Source organism: Tachyglossus aculeatus, chromosome X1, assembly GCF_015852505.1.
Source record: "Tachyglossus aculeatus isolate mTacAcu1 chromosome X1, mTacAcu1.pri, whole genome shotgun sequence".
Taxonomy (NCBI): domain Eukaryota; kingdom Metazoa; phylum Chordata; class Mammalia; order Monotremata; family Tachyglossidae; genus Tachyglossus; species Tachyglossus aculeatus.
The window spans coordinates 129,928,166-129,942,721 of NC_052101.1; the positions used below are offsets into that span (position 1 = coordinate 129,928,166).

General features: G+C 46.2%; 1 non-coding gene across 1 annotated transcript; it reads left to right on the forward strand.

Moving 5' to 3' along the window:
* The first annotated feature begins 13,781 nt into the window (after window positions 1-13,781).
* LOC119920265 lies at window positions 13,782-13,919 on the forward strand. Its single transcript, XR_005448023.1, has one exon. It is a non-coding gene; the product is annotated as a small nucleolar RNA SNORA7 (small nucleolar RNA).
* Window positions 13,920-14,556: the final 637 nt, after the last annotated feature.

Sequence of the window (14,556 nt, forward strand, 5' to 3'; positions counted from 1 at the left end):
TGAGCCCGTTGTTGGCTAGGGATTGTCTCTATCTGTTGCTGAATTGTACTTTCCAAGCACTAAGTACAGTGCTCTGCACACAGTAAGTGCTCAATCAATTCGATTGAATGAATAAATGAATGACACCCATGCCCATCGTCTTTGCCAGCAGTTCAAAACGTTTAAATCTTTCCTTCAAACCCCTGTTGTCTACCCCCTCCTAGCCCCCTGTCCCGGTCCAATCCCTTACCCTCAGTGACCTGGCCACCTAGTTTGCTTTATTAGAGAAGCAGAGTGGCTCAATGGAAAGAGCCTGGGCTTTGGAGTCAGAGGTCATGGATTCAAATCCCAGCTCTGCCAATTGTCAGCTGTGTGACTTTGGGCCAGTCACTTCACTTCTCTGGGCCTCAGTTACCTCATCTGTAAAATGGGGATTAAGACTGTGGGGCAACCTGATCTCCTTGTATCCCCCCAGTGCTTAGAACAGTGCTTTGTCCATAGTAAGCGCTTAACGCATACCATCATCATTATCGTCATCATTAAGGCAGCACGTGTAGACAACTCGTTCAAGGAGTTTGGAAAGGAATGGTAGGAGGGATATGGGGTAGTGGATCCATAGAGTTTTCTTGATAAAAATGCAGAAGTGATTTATTCATTCATTTATTCAATTCATTCAATCTCATTTATTGAGCGCTTACTGTGTGCAGAGCACTGTACTAATCACTTGGGAAGTACAAATTGGCAACATATAGAGATGGTCCCTACCCAACAACGGGCTCACAGTCTAGAAGGGGGAGACAGACAACAAAACAAAACAAGTAGACAGGTGTCAATACTATCAGAATAAAAAGAATTTTAGCTATATTCACATCATTAATGAAATAAATGGAGTAAAAAATATGTACAAATGAAATGAATAGAGTACTAAATATGCACAAATATATACAAGTGCTATAGGGAGGGGAAAAGGGTAGGGCAGAGGGAGGGAGGGGGGCGATGGGGAGGGGAGGAGGAGGAGGAGAGGAGGAAAAAGGTGGGGGCTCAGTCTGGGAAGGCCTCCTGAAGGAGGTGAGCTTTCAGTAGGGCTTTGAAGGGAGGAAGAGAGCTAGTTTGGCAGGTGTGTGGAGAGGGGGCATTCCAGGCCAGAGGTTGGACGTGGGCCAGGGGTCGACGGCGGGACAGGCAAGAACGAGGCACATTGAGGAGGTTAGCGGCAGAGGAGCAGAGTGTGCGGGCTGGGCTGTAGGAGGAGAGAAGGGAGGTGAGGTAGGAGGGGGCGAGGTAATGGAGAGCTTTGAGGCCAAGGGTGAGGAGTTTTTGCTTGATTCGAAGGTTGATAGGCAACCACTGGAGATTTTTGAGGAGGGGAGTGTCATGCCCAGAGCATTTATGTACAAAGATAATCCAGACAGCAGAGTGACTTATAGACTGAAACGGAGAGGTCAGAAAGGAGGCTGATGTAGTAATCCAGTAGGGATAGATGAGAGATTGAACGAGCAAGGTAGTGGTTTGGATGGAGAGGAAAGGGCAGATCTTGGTGATGTTGTGGAGGTGAGACTGGCAGGTTTTGGTGATGGATTGGATGTGTGGGGTGAATGAGAGAGCAGAGTCAAGGATGACACCAAGGTTGTGGGCTTGTGAAATGAGAAGAATGGTAGTGCCGTCTACAGTGACGGGAAAGTCAGGGAGAGGACAGGGTCTGGGATGGAAGATAAGGAGCTGACATAAGGTTTACCATTGCCTCCTTCTGCGCAGTCAACTTGAGGCTCCGCTCTCAACTCAATCCCATGACGCTGCTGCCCAGCACGGGTGAGTTTTGACTTGTAGTAAATTGCCTTCCACTCACTAGCCACTGTCAAAGTTAGAAATGGAATGGACAGACCTCTGCTTGACTCTCCCTCCTGTAGCCAAGACTGATAGACTACTGGAAACTCCAGGTGCCATCTGAGATCAATCAATCAATCAATCGTATTTATTGAGCGCTTACTGTGTGCAGAGCACTGTACTAAGCGCTTGGGAAGTACAAGTTGGCAACATATAGAGACAGTCCCTACCCAACAGTGGGCTCACAGTCTAAAAGGGGGAGACAGAGAACAAAACCAAACATACTAACAAAATAAAATAAATAGAATAGATATGTACAGGTAAAATAAATAAATAAATAAATAGAGTAATAAATATGTACAAACATATATACATATATACAGGTGCTGTGGGGAAGGGAAGGAGGTAAGATGGGGGGATGGAGAGGGGGACGAGGGGGAGAGAAAGGAAGGGGCTCAGTCTGGGAAGGCCTCCTGGAGGAGGTGAGCTCTCAGTAGGGCCTTGAAGGGAGGAAGAGAGCTAGCTTGGCGGATGGGCAGAGGGAGGGCATTCCAGGCCCGGGGGATGACGTGGGCCGGGGGTCGATGGCGGGACAGGCGAGAACGAGGTACGGTGAGGAGATTAGCGGCGGAGGAGCAAAGGGTGTGGGCTGGGCTGTAGAAGGAGAGAAGGGAGGTGAGGTAGGAGGGGGCGAGGTGACGGAGAGCCTTGAAGCCCAGGGTGAGGAGTTTCTGCCTGATGCACGGATTGATTGGTAGCCACTGGAGATTTTTGAGGAGGGGAGTAACATGCCCAGAGCATTTCTGGACAAAGACAATCCGGGCAGCAGCATGAAGTATGGATTGAAGTGGAGAGAGACACGAGGATGGGAGATCAGAGAGAAGGCTGATGCAGTAGTCCAGACGGGATAGGATGAGAGCTTGAACGAGCAGGGTTTGGATGGAGAGGAAAGGGCGGATCTTGGCAATGTTGCGGAGCTGAGACCGGCAGGTTTTGGTGATGGCTTGGATGTGAGGGGTGAATGAGAGAGCGGAGTCGAGGATGACACCAAGGTTGCGGGCTTGTGAGACGGGAAGGATGGTAGTGCCGTCAACAGAGATGGGAAAGTCAGGGAGAGGGCAGGGTTTGGGGTTTGGCACCTAGTAATAATAAAATTAATGATGGTATTTGTTAAGCACTTCCTATGTGAAAAGCACTGTTCTAAGCCTGTACATACTTATTCCATAACATTATTATTGTCCTTATTATTATAATTATCATCATTATTGTTATTGTTATCTTGCATTCCCCCCCCCCCTTTTAGACTGTGAGCCCACTGTTGGGTAGGGACTGTCTCTGTATGTTGCCAATTTGTACTTCTCAAGCGCTTAGTACAGTGATCTGCACATAGTAAGCGCTCAATAAATACGATTGATGATGATGATGATTTGTTAAACACATATATATGTCATACACAGTTCCTGTGCCACAAGGGGCTCACAATCTAAATAGGAGAGAGAATAGGAGAACTGAAACACAGAGAACTTAAATGACTTGCCCAAGATCATTCAGCAAGCAATTGGCAGAGCTGGGATTAGAACCCAGGTTCTCTGACTCCCAGGCCTGTGCTCTTTCCACTAAGCCACACTGCTTCTCCTCTTGCCTTCCCCAGATGGGAGCATTTCGGAGAAAGGACTAGGAATAAAGCAAGAGACTGATGGGCCTGTTTTCAACCCTATTCCCATCCCAAACTCAACCTTCTATATACTTAGCAACTTCTGTCATCTTGTGTTAGCGTTGCCCCAAGTTGATAGTTTCTATGGCATATTGGTTGATGAATCTGAAATGATTTGGTGGCTTTTAACCCAACTGCACATCAGCCTTAAGCCTGCAGGCTGTGGTCATGTCAGCTCTCATCAGCAACTTTGGCTCAGGCCTAAATCGAGTTGGATGGGGCCACTCCAGAGACCAGCAAAGTGACGCAGGGAGCATTATTAATAATTCAAATAGGTGAGGTTTCTCCTTTGAAATCCCAACTGAAGAGACTGCTGTATGTTATGAAGCAGGGGTCTCCGGAGGGCTTTCCGAAGAGAAGCAAATTGCCAGCCCAGCCGACTTTCCATCCCTAAGATTCCCCCAGCAGTTTTCTCCAGAGCCAGGAATGCTGCCGCTGATCGCTTTCCTTGGTGACATCTCCACCTTGGAGAAGCAGAAGCAGCAGTGTGCCTTATTGAAGGCACATCTCCTCCAAGAGGCTTTCCCAGAATAAGACCCACTTTTCCTCATCTCCCATTCCCTTTTGCATCACCCTGACTTGCTCCCTTTGCTCTTCCCCCACTTCCAGCCCTACAGCATTTATGTACATATCTGCAATTTTATTTATTTGTATTGATGTCTGTCTCCCCCACTCTGGCAGGGAATGTCACTGTTTATTGTTGTATTGTACTTTCCCAAGCACTTAGTACAGTTCTCTGCACACAGTAATCACTCAGTAAATACGGTTGAATGAATGTAGCAGCATGGAGTAGTGGATAGAGATAGGGCCTGGGATTCAGAAGGTCATGGATTCTAATCCTGGCTCTGCCACCTGTCTGCTTTGTGTGATCTTGGGCAAGTCACTTCACTTCTCTGTGCCTCAGTTCCCTCATCTGTAAAATAGGGATTGAGACTGTGAGCCCTGTGTGGGACAGGGACTGTGTCCAGCCCTACTTGTTTGTATCCACCCCAGCGCTTAGTACAATACCTGGCACATAGTAAGTGCTTAATACTCATTCAATCATATTTATTGAGTGCTTACTTTGTGCAGAGCACTGTACTAAGCACTTGAAAAATACAATTCAGCATAGAGATGATCCCTGACCACAGGTGGCCACAGCCTAGAAGGGGGGAGACAGGCTTCAAAACAAGTAAACTGTTATCAATAGCATCAATATAAGTAAGTAGAATTATAGATATATACACATCATTAATATAAATAAATAGAATTATAGATATGTACATATATACACAAGTGCTGTGCAGGGGGGAATGTTAGTAGAGCAAAGGGAGTGTGTCAGGTGATGGGGAGAGGAGGGGGAGCAGAGGTAAAGGGGGGCTTAACACCACAATCATTATTATTATCATTATTATTATTATTAAGAACTGGCATTTCCTGCTCTCAGTGGATGAGAAGGGGTTTAGCTTGTACACCTTGCCATCTACTATTTTTTTTACAGTATTTGTTAAATGCTTACCATGTGCCAGGCACTGTACTAAGCACGGGGGTAGATACAAGTCAATCCGGGTGGACAGAGTCCCTGTCCCACATAGGGCTCACAGTCCTAATTCCCATTTTATAGATGAGGAAACTGAGGCACAGAGAAGTGAAGTGACTTGCCCAAAATCACACAGCATACCAGTGGTGGCAGAGCTGGGATAAGAAACCAAGCAAAAGAATCCCATTTTCTAATCTCTTTAACGCACGGGGGATGACAGCATATGGAGGGCCTGTGAGACCTCACAGAGACCATCACTTCGTTATCAGGGTTCCTAGAAGAGGCAAAGGAAAGGACCAAGGTGGGGGTGGGACCTGACCAGAAGGTAGTGTTGTCTAGTGAAAAAGGGTCATTTAATGTCTCTCAGTTTCCTTGTCCCATCCTTAGCCCTTAAAGTTTGACTTATTCATTCACTTCTTTATTCAACTAGTCACATTTCCAGAGTTTTGCTGTTACCAGTTAGATACTGGTTCTTCCTTCTCCTCTCCCTAGTAGCCAATCATTTCTGTCAGCCTATCTCTCCCATTAGATTGTGGGTTTTCAGGGGGGGGTTTTTGGTATTTGTTAAGCACTTACTGTTATAGCACTGGGGTGGATACAAGCTATTCAGGCTGCACACAGTCCATGTCCCACGTGGGGCTCAAAGTCTTAATCCCCATTTTACAGATGAGGTCACTGAGGTTCAGAGAAGTGAAGTGACTTACCCAATGTCACGCAGCAGGTAAGTGGAGGAGCCGAAATTAGAACCCAGGTCCTTCTGACTCTCAGGCCCATGCTCTATCCATTAGACCACACTGCCTCTCCTGAAGGCAGGGAATGTGTGCCTTGCATCTGCTTAACAATCCCAAGTTCTTAGTGTGGAGCCCTGCATATAATAGGCACTCAATAAATACCATCGATGACTGGTTTTGTCAGTCCCACAGCACTTATGAACTTCTCCCACTCTCTTCTGTGTCATCCTGACTTTCTCCCTTTGCTCTTCCCCCCTCCCAGCTCTACAGCACTTATATAAATATCTGTAATTTATTTATTTGTATTGATGTCTCCATTCCCCTCTCTAGATTGTAAGCTCCTGTGGGCAGGGAATGTGTTCACCAACTCTGTTATACTGTACTCTCCCAACTGCTTAGTAGTGCTCTGCACACAGTAAGTGCTCAGTAAATACGATTGAATGGATGAATGATTTAATGTTAAGATTAATGTTATTGAATGCTGAATACTAATGTCTGTCTCCCCCTCCAGGCTGTAAGCTCCCTGTGGGTAGGGAATGTGTAGACACTTTAGAACAGTGCTCTGTACATTATCGAGTTGGACACAGTCCCTGTCCCACATAGGGCTCTCAGTCTTAATCCTCACTTTACAAGTAATGTAACTGAGAAACAGAGAAGTTAACTAACTTGCCCAAGGTCACACAACAGACAAATGGTAGAGCCAGGATTAGAACCCAGATCCTCTGACTCCCAGGCCCATGCTCTCTCCACTAGGCTACGCTGCTTCTCAGGGCACCTGCATTTGAGAGGTAGATTTGGCAGTTCTTATCTGCCACAAATCATGTAGGGAATTTTTCAGGAGAGATGGACTCCATTAAAAGAGAAACAGTGTAGACTAGTGGATAGAGCACGGGCCTGGGAATAGGAGAACCTGGGTTCTAATCCCAGTTCTGTAGTTTGCCTACTATGTGACTTTGAGCAAGTCTCTCATCTTCTCCGTACCTCAATTTCCTCACCTGTAAAATGGGCGATCAATACCTGTGCTCTCTCCCCCTTAGATCATGAGCACTACGTGGCTCGGGGATTGTGCCTGACCTGATTCTCTTGTATCTACCCCAAAGCATAGTAGAGTGCTTGCCTTCTAGACTGTGAGCCCGTTGTTGGGTAGGGACTGTCTCTATATGTTGCCGACTTGTACTTCCCAAGGGCTTAGTATAGTGCTCTGCACACAGTAAGTGCTCAATAAATACGATTGAATGAATGACTGTATGACACACTAAGTGCTTAACAAATATTATTATCACGATGATTGTTATTATTGAAACAATTTATAACTGGTGATACACACATAGGACAACAAGAACCAATAGAAGGAGTAATTGAACCCCTTCAAGTCATAAGTACATAATAATCATAATAAGTATGGTATTTGTTAAATGCTTACTATATGCCAAGCACTGTTCTAAGAGCTGGGGTAATCAGGTTGGACACAGGTCCAACACAGGTTGGAGCCCACGTGGGGCTCACGGTCTTAATCCCCATTTTACAGATGAGGGAACTGCGGCACAGAGAAGTTAAGTGACTTACCCAGAGTCACACAGAGCCAGGATTAGAACCCATGTCCCCTGACACCCAGGCCCATGCTCTTTCCACTAGGCCATGCTCAGAGTCCTGCACTCGTTCACACATGCCCTTACAGGTGAATTTCCCTGTCAGTGGTGTCTTTTTCCGGAATGAAGGACAAACTCTATCAACATTGGGATACCCAGATAGATTTGGATCTATCACAAAAAGGCCTGTGCCCAATTTCGTTTCAGGGAGCTGAAAGTTTGAGGGAGTTGGAGGGGGATTATCCATTTCTTAGATTGCCCACCTTTCAGAAAACTGAAGTTTGGCTAATCAGTCACCTTTGTATGGGTGATAATAATAATAATAATGATGGTATTTGTTAAGCGCTTACTATGTGCAAAGCACTGTTCTAAGCGCTGGGGAGTTTACAAGGTGATCAGGTTGTCCCCCGTGGGGTTCACAGTCTTCATCTCCATTTTACAGATGAGGTAACTGAGGCTCAGAGAAGTTAAGTGACTTTGACGATGATGACGGCATTTGTTAAGCGCTTACTATGTGGCAAGCACCGTTCCAAGCGCTGGGGAGGTTACAAGGTGATCAGGTTGTCCCCCGTGGGGTTCACAGTCTTCATCCCCATTTTACAGATGAGGTAACTGAGGCTCAGAGAAGTTAAGTGACTTTGACGATGATGACGGCATTTGTTAAGCGCTTACTATGTGGCAAGCACCGTTCCAAGCGCTGGGGAGGTTACAAGGTGATCAGGTTGTCCCCCGTGGGGCTCACAGTCTTCATCCCCATTTGACAGATGAGGTAACTGAGGCTCAGAGAAGTTAATAATAATAACAATAATGATGGTATTTGTTAAGCGCTTATTATGTGCAAAGCACCGTTCTAAGCGCTGGGGGTGTACAAGGCGATCAGGTTGGCCCATGGGGGGCTCACAATCTTAATCCCCATTTTACAGATGAGGTAACAGGCCCAGAGAAGTTAAGTGACTTGCCCAACGTCACACAGCTGACAATGGGTGGAGCCGGGATTTGAACCCCTGACCTCTGACTCCAAAGCCCGGGCTCTTTCCACTGAGTGACTTTGATGATTATGATGGCATTTGTTAAGCGCTTACTATGTGCCAAGCACCGTTCTAAGTGCTGGGGACGATACAACGTGGTCAGGTTGTCCCCTGTGTGGCTCACAGTCTTCATCCCCATTTTACAGATGAGGTAACTGAGGCTCAGAGAAGTTAATAATAATAACAATAATGATGGTATTTGTTAAGTGCTTACTATGTGCAAAGCACTGTTCTAAGCACTGGGGGGGTACAAGGTAATCAGGTTGTCCCCCGTGGGGCTCACAGTCTTCATTCCCATTTTACAGATGAGGTAACTGAGGCTCAGAGAAGTTAAGTGACTTTGACGATGATGATGGCATTTGCTAAGCACTTACTATGTGCCATGCACCGTTCTAAGCGCTGGGGACGATACAAGGTGATCAGGTTGTCCCTCGTGGGGCCCACAGTCTTCATCCCCATTTCACAGATGAGGTAACTGAGGCCCAGAGAAGTTAAGTGACTTGCCCAAAGTCACACAGCTGACAGTTAGCAGAGTCAGGATTTGAACCCATGGCCTCTGACTCCAAAGCCCACGCTCTTTCCATTGAACCACGCTGCTTCTCCTATTTCTTAAGCGCTTACTATGTGCTTACTAAAGAAGCAGCGTGGCTCAATGGAAAGAGCAGGGGCTTGGGAGTCAGAAGTCATGGGTTCTAATTCCGCCACTTGTCAGCTATGTGACACTTCTCTGGGCCTCAGTTCCCTCATCTGCGAAATGGGGATGAAGACTGTGAACCCCACGTGGGACAACCTGATTACCTTGAATAATGATGGCACTTATTAAGTGCTATGTGCAAAGCACTGTTCTAAGCGCTGGGGAGGTTACAAAGTGATCAGGTTGTCCCTCGTGGGGCTCACAGTCCCAATCCCCATCTCACGGATGAGGGAACCGAGGCTCAGAGAAGTTAAGTGACTTGCCCAAAGCCACACAGCTGACAACTGGCGGAGCTGGGATTTGAACCCATGACCTGATTCCAAAGCCTAGGCTCCTGCCACTGAGCCACACTGGTTCTCTTGTATGTCCCCCAGCACTTAGTGTTTGGCACATAGTAAGCACTTAACAAATACTATTATTATTATTATTATTATATGCCAAGCACTGTTCTAAGTGCTGGGGCATACAAGTTAGTCAGGTTGTCCCACGTGGGGCTCCCAGTCTTCATCCCCATTTTCCAGATGAGGGAACTGAGGCCCAGAGAAGTGAAGTGCCCAAAGTCACCCAGCAGACATGTGGCGGGGCCAGGATTAGAACCCACAACCTCTGACTCCCAAGCCCATGCTTGTTCCACTGAGCCACGCTGCTTCTGTATGTTCAGAGGGATTCGAGGCTGATCTTGGATCAAGTCATGCCTTCATCCACGCACTGGCCTGAGAGGACCGTGAGGCCAATCAATCAATCAATCAATCGTATTTATTGAGCGCTTACTGTGTGCAGAGCACTGTACTAAGCGCTTGGGAAGTACATGTTGGCAACATATAGAGACAGTCCCTACCCAACAGTGGGCTCACAGTCTAAAAGGCCAGGGCTTTCCGTTCTTATTTCCCTCCCTGAGCTTCCTTTGGGCCCATCTAGAACTTGTGGGCAGGGGATGGTCTGTCATATTGGTGCTTGTGCTCTCCCAAGCACTTAGTACAGTGCCCTGAACATAATAATAATCATGGTATTTGTTGAGCGCTTAACTATGTGCCAGGCACTGTACTAAGCGCTGGGGGGGATACAAGCAGATCAGGTTGGACACAGTCCCTGTCCCACGTGGGGCTCACAGTCTCAATCCCCCTTTTACAAGTGAGGGAACTGAGGCCCAGCAAAGTGACTTGCCCAAAGTCATACAGCAGACAAGTGGCAGAACCGGAATTAGAACCCATGACCTTCTGACTCCCAGGCAGGCTCTATCCACTGCGCCGTGTTACTTCTCAATAACATAATACCACTGTTGTTGGGTAAGGACCATCTCTATATGTTGCTGACTTGTACTTCCCAAGCGCTTAGTACAGTGCTCTGCACACAGTAAGCGCTCAATAAATATGACTGAATAATTATGGTATTTGTTATAAGCTTACTCTGTGCCAAGCACTGTTCTGAGCGCTGGGGCAGATACAGAATAATCAGATTGGCCCACATGGGGCTCACAGGCTTCATCCCCGTTTGACAGATGAGGGAACTGAGGCACGGGGAAGTTAAGCGGCTCGCCCGAAGTCACCCAGCTGACAAGCGGCAGAGGCAGGATTAGAACCCACGACCTCTGACTCCCACGCTGCTGCGAGTAAGCACTCAACAAATACGGTTGACTGGTTGCTAGAACTCGGGCCTCACTGAAAGGTAGGGATCACGTCAACCAACAAACCTTCTGCTTTCCCAAGTCTGTCAGGCCACCTATGGTATTGGGGGACTTACTGTGTGCAGAGCTCTGTACTAAGCGCTCGGGAAAGTACGCTACAACAGAGCTGGCAGACTCTATTCCTGCCCGGAAGGAGCTTACAATTTATGGGGACTTAATATAGCATTCCGCACATGGTAAATATTCAAAAAATGCCACTGATTGAAGCCCATCTGCTTAGGTTATGGGCAATTAATTGAACTTCGATATATTCTTTCGTTTTTCCTTACCCGCGAGGCATGTCGCTCACTACCTAAAAGAACTCACCGTCGCACGCAAATTCCAGTCGGTCAAGCGAAGGTATCTGAGTGCCTTACAATGTGCAGGGCATGGTCCTAAGCGCTTGGGAAAGTACAATACAACAGTGTTGGCGGACACGTTCCCTACCCACAAGGAGTTGATGGTCTAAAGGGGGAGCAACGTTAAAATAAATTTAAGATATGTACAGGAGTGCTGTGGGGCTGAGGGTGACGTGAATATCAACTGCTTACGGATCCAAATACAGATTTGAAGATTTCACCCAACTCCCTCTTTCGGGTCATTTATAGAGCTGTTAAACAAAACTGGTCCTGGCAGCCATCTCTGGGAAGTTGCTGATTTATCCCTATCCTCTAAGCCGTTTTTTATACCCAATATCATCATCATCAATCGTATTTATTGAGCACTTACTATGTGCAGAGCACTGTACTAAGTGCTTGGGAAGTACAAATTGGCAACATATAGAGACAGTCCCTACCCAACAGTGGGCTCACAGTCTAAAGTGATATATCTCCCCAATATAGAGGAGACTCTCCACTTTCATTATTATATTAATGGGTTTTTTTTAAGTCTGAGACGGGTCAAAAGACTTTGAAAAAACTAGATTATTCCTAATTCTTCCTGTTCCTCTTATCCACAGGCATACTGACACTTTCAAAAACTCCATTAGACTGAGGTCCATGTAACACACAAATCATTCATTCATTCATTCAATCATATTTATTGAGCGCTTACTGTGTGCAGAGCACTGTACTAAGTGCTTGGGAAGTCCAAGTTGGCAACATATATAATAATAATAATGATGATGGCATTTGTTAAGTGCTTACTATGTGCAAAGCACTGTTCTAAGCGCTGGGGGGGATACAAGGTGATCAAGTTGTCCCACATGGGGCTTACAGTCTTAATCCCCATTTTACAGATGAGATAACTGAGGCTCAGAGAAGTTAAGTGACTTGCCCAAGGTCACACAACAGACATGTGGTGGAGCCGGGATTCGAACCCATAACCTCTGACTCCAAAGCCCATGCTCTTTCCACTGAGCCACGCTGCTTCTCAACTTATAGAGATGGTCCCTACCCAACAGCGGGCTCACAGTCTAGAAGGGGGAGACAGACAAGACAAAACATATTAACAAAATAAAATAAATAGAAAAAATGCGTACAAATAAAATAAAGTAGTAAATATGTACAAACATATATACATACCATACATACATACCATCCACTGCATGTATAGATGCCCACTGCTCTTTCATTTGATGATGATGGCATTTATTAAGCGCTTACTATGTGCAAAGCACTGTTTTAAGTGCTTTCATTTGATTGTAGAGGGAGAATTCTGACCCTAATCTTAGAAGAGAGGCCTATGGAAAAGGTTTTTTTTTTTTTTTTGGACCTGAAAGGAGCACTCCTCCAGAAGAAATGATTCCCAAATTTCTTTGCGGCATATAGCCACATGTGACAAGCACCGTTTCTGAGGTTGTAGATGTTGGTGGCCTTTGTGCCTCTGAGCAAAAACATTACGCTTTCCCTTTTTTACCTTTTTTTGTAAGCAATAAGTTGTATATCTTCTAGACCGTGAGCCCACTGTTGGGTAGGGACCATCTCTATATGTTGCCAACTTGTACTTCCCAAGCGCTTAGTCCAGTGCTCTGCACACAGTAAGCGCTCAATAAATACGATTGAATGAATGAATGTTAAGCAGAAGTTGCTCTTACCTGGTTCAGAGAGTTGTTAAGACAATGAACCTGCACCTAAATTTTGAAAGGAAAACCCATTTTTCTATAATGTTTGCTTTTCCCACAGGTCTTTATGTGTGGGCTTTTTTTCCCCCCCAATGTTACTTATTAAGCACTATGTGCCAGGCACTGTTCTAAGCGCTGGGGTAGATCAGAGAAGCAGCGTGGTTCAGTGGAAAGAGTGATATTTAGCTTCCGGCCTTCTTCCTCCCTCTCCTTTTGGACCTGACAGTAATTACCCAGGAATCCCTGCCCCATTTTTCCACCTCTTGTGAAGTCGGTTCCAACAGACAGCTGAGGAGGTCTCCCACCCCAGCCAAAGAGTCAAACATGACAAATCTTTTTCTTTCAGTGGGAAAATGCCCTGGACAGAAACGTCTACAGATTGGTTATTTTCTCCCCACCTCCATGTACTTACAACATGTTACCAATTTGCCACTTTTGGTCCTGAACTCTCCCTTTTCCATTACTCCTAACACCTTTGATATTACTCAGTTTTCAATTTTTTATGTCAAAGAAGATGCACACAAATTACTTCAGGGAAACTTTAACCTTTATCAGCCACAAAATTCACATGATCTCCAGATTTGGGTTTGACGCCTGCGTTATTTCTCTTTCTAACCAAATCGTATGTCTCTCCTTCCCTCCTCTCTAAGGTGATGGTTCCTATGCAACACATAGGCCCAAGAGCCAGTCATTTCGGCAGCAATGGCTTGGTGGCAAGGGCCCGAGACTGGGAGCCAGGAGGCCTGTGTTCTAATCCCAGCCTTGTCACAGGCCTGCTGTGTGACCTTGGACAAGTCATTTACCCTCTCTGGGCCTGCAATGTCCTCATCTACAAAATGGGGATAAGACACTGCCCTCTCTCCCTCTGAGATCATGAATCTCATGTGGGAGCAAGGACTGTGTTCGATCTGATCATCTCAAATCTATCCCTACTGCTTATCACAGAATAAGTGTTTAATCAATACCATCAGTGTTACTTCCCTCTCTGGGTTGCCCCTGGAGAGTTTCCAGTACTCTACCAGTCTCGACTATGGGAGGGAGAGTCAAGCAGAGGACTAGCCATTCCATTCCTAGCTTGGGCAGTGGCTAGCAAGTGGAAGGCAATCTGCTACAAGTCAAAACTCACCCATGCTAGGCAGCAGTGGCACAGGAGAGAGTCAAGGACAGAGACTAGAGTTTACTGCACAGAAGGTGGCAATGGTAAACCAATTCCAGATTTTTACCAAGAAATCTCCATTGATCCACTACCAGAACAATCGCAGATGGAGAGCGGGGCGTTCTGGGAGAGATGTGTCCGTGGTGTCATTATTGGTCAGAAACTACTCGATGGCACAAGACAAGATCGATGTTACTGACTTTATAAATTGAAAAACAAGGCTGTCTGTCCTCAGAGACCGTCAGTACCGTCAGTGGTATTTATTGAGCACTTCCTGTGTGCAGAGCACTGTACTCAGTGCTTAACACTGCACAGATTTCCTAGGCTTCCGATTTCCCTCTCAGACCTCTAGAAGAGGGTCGAGGGTGAGAACAGGGGCCGGCCATAACTCACAGAAGAAAATGTTTCTCTTGATCGATTGAAATAAGTCGGGTGTGGAATTAGAGTTCTAAATCCTATTCCCTCCCAGTTTTCCTGAGGTAGGCTCACTGATTCCTTTCTCCCACATACTGAATTTCTCTTCCTTTGAGGGTAACTGGGAGAAGCTTCCAAAGCCATGTGATTGAAAAGGAATGTCTCCTCTACCATCAGGGGCTC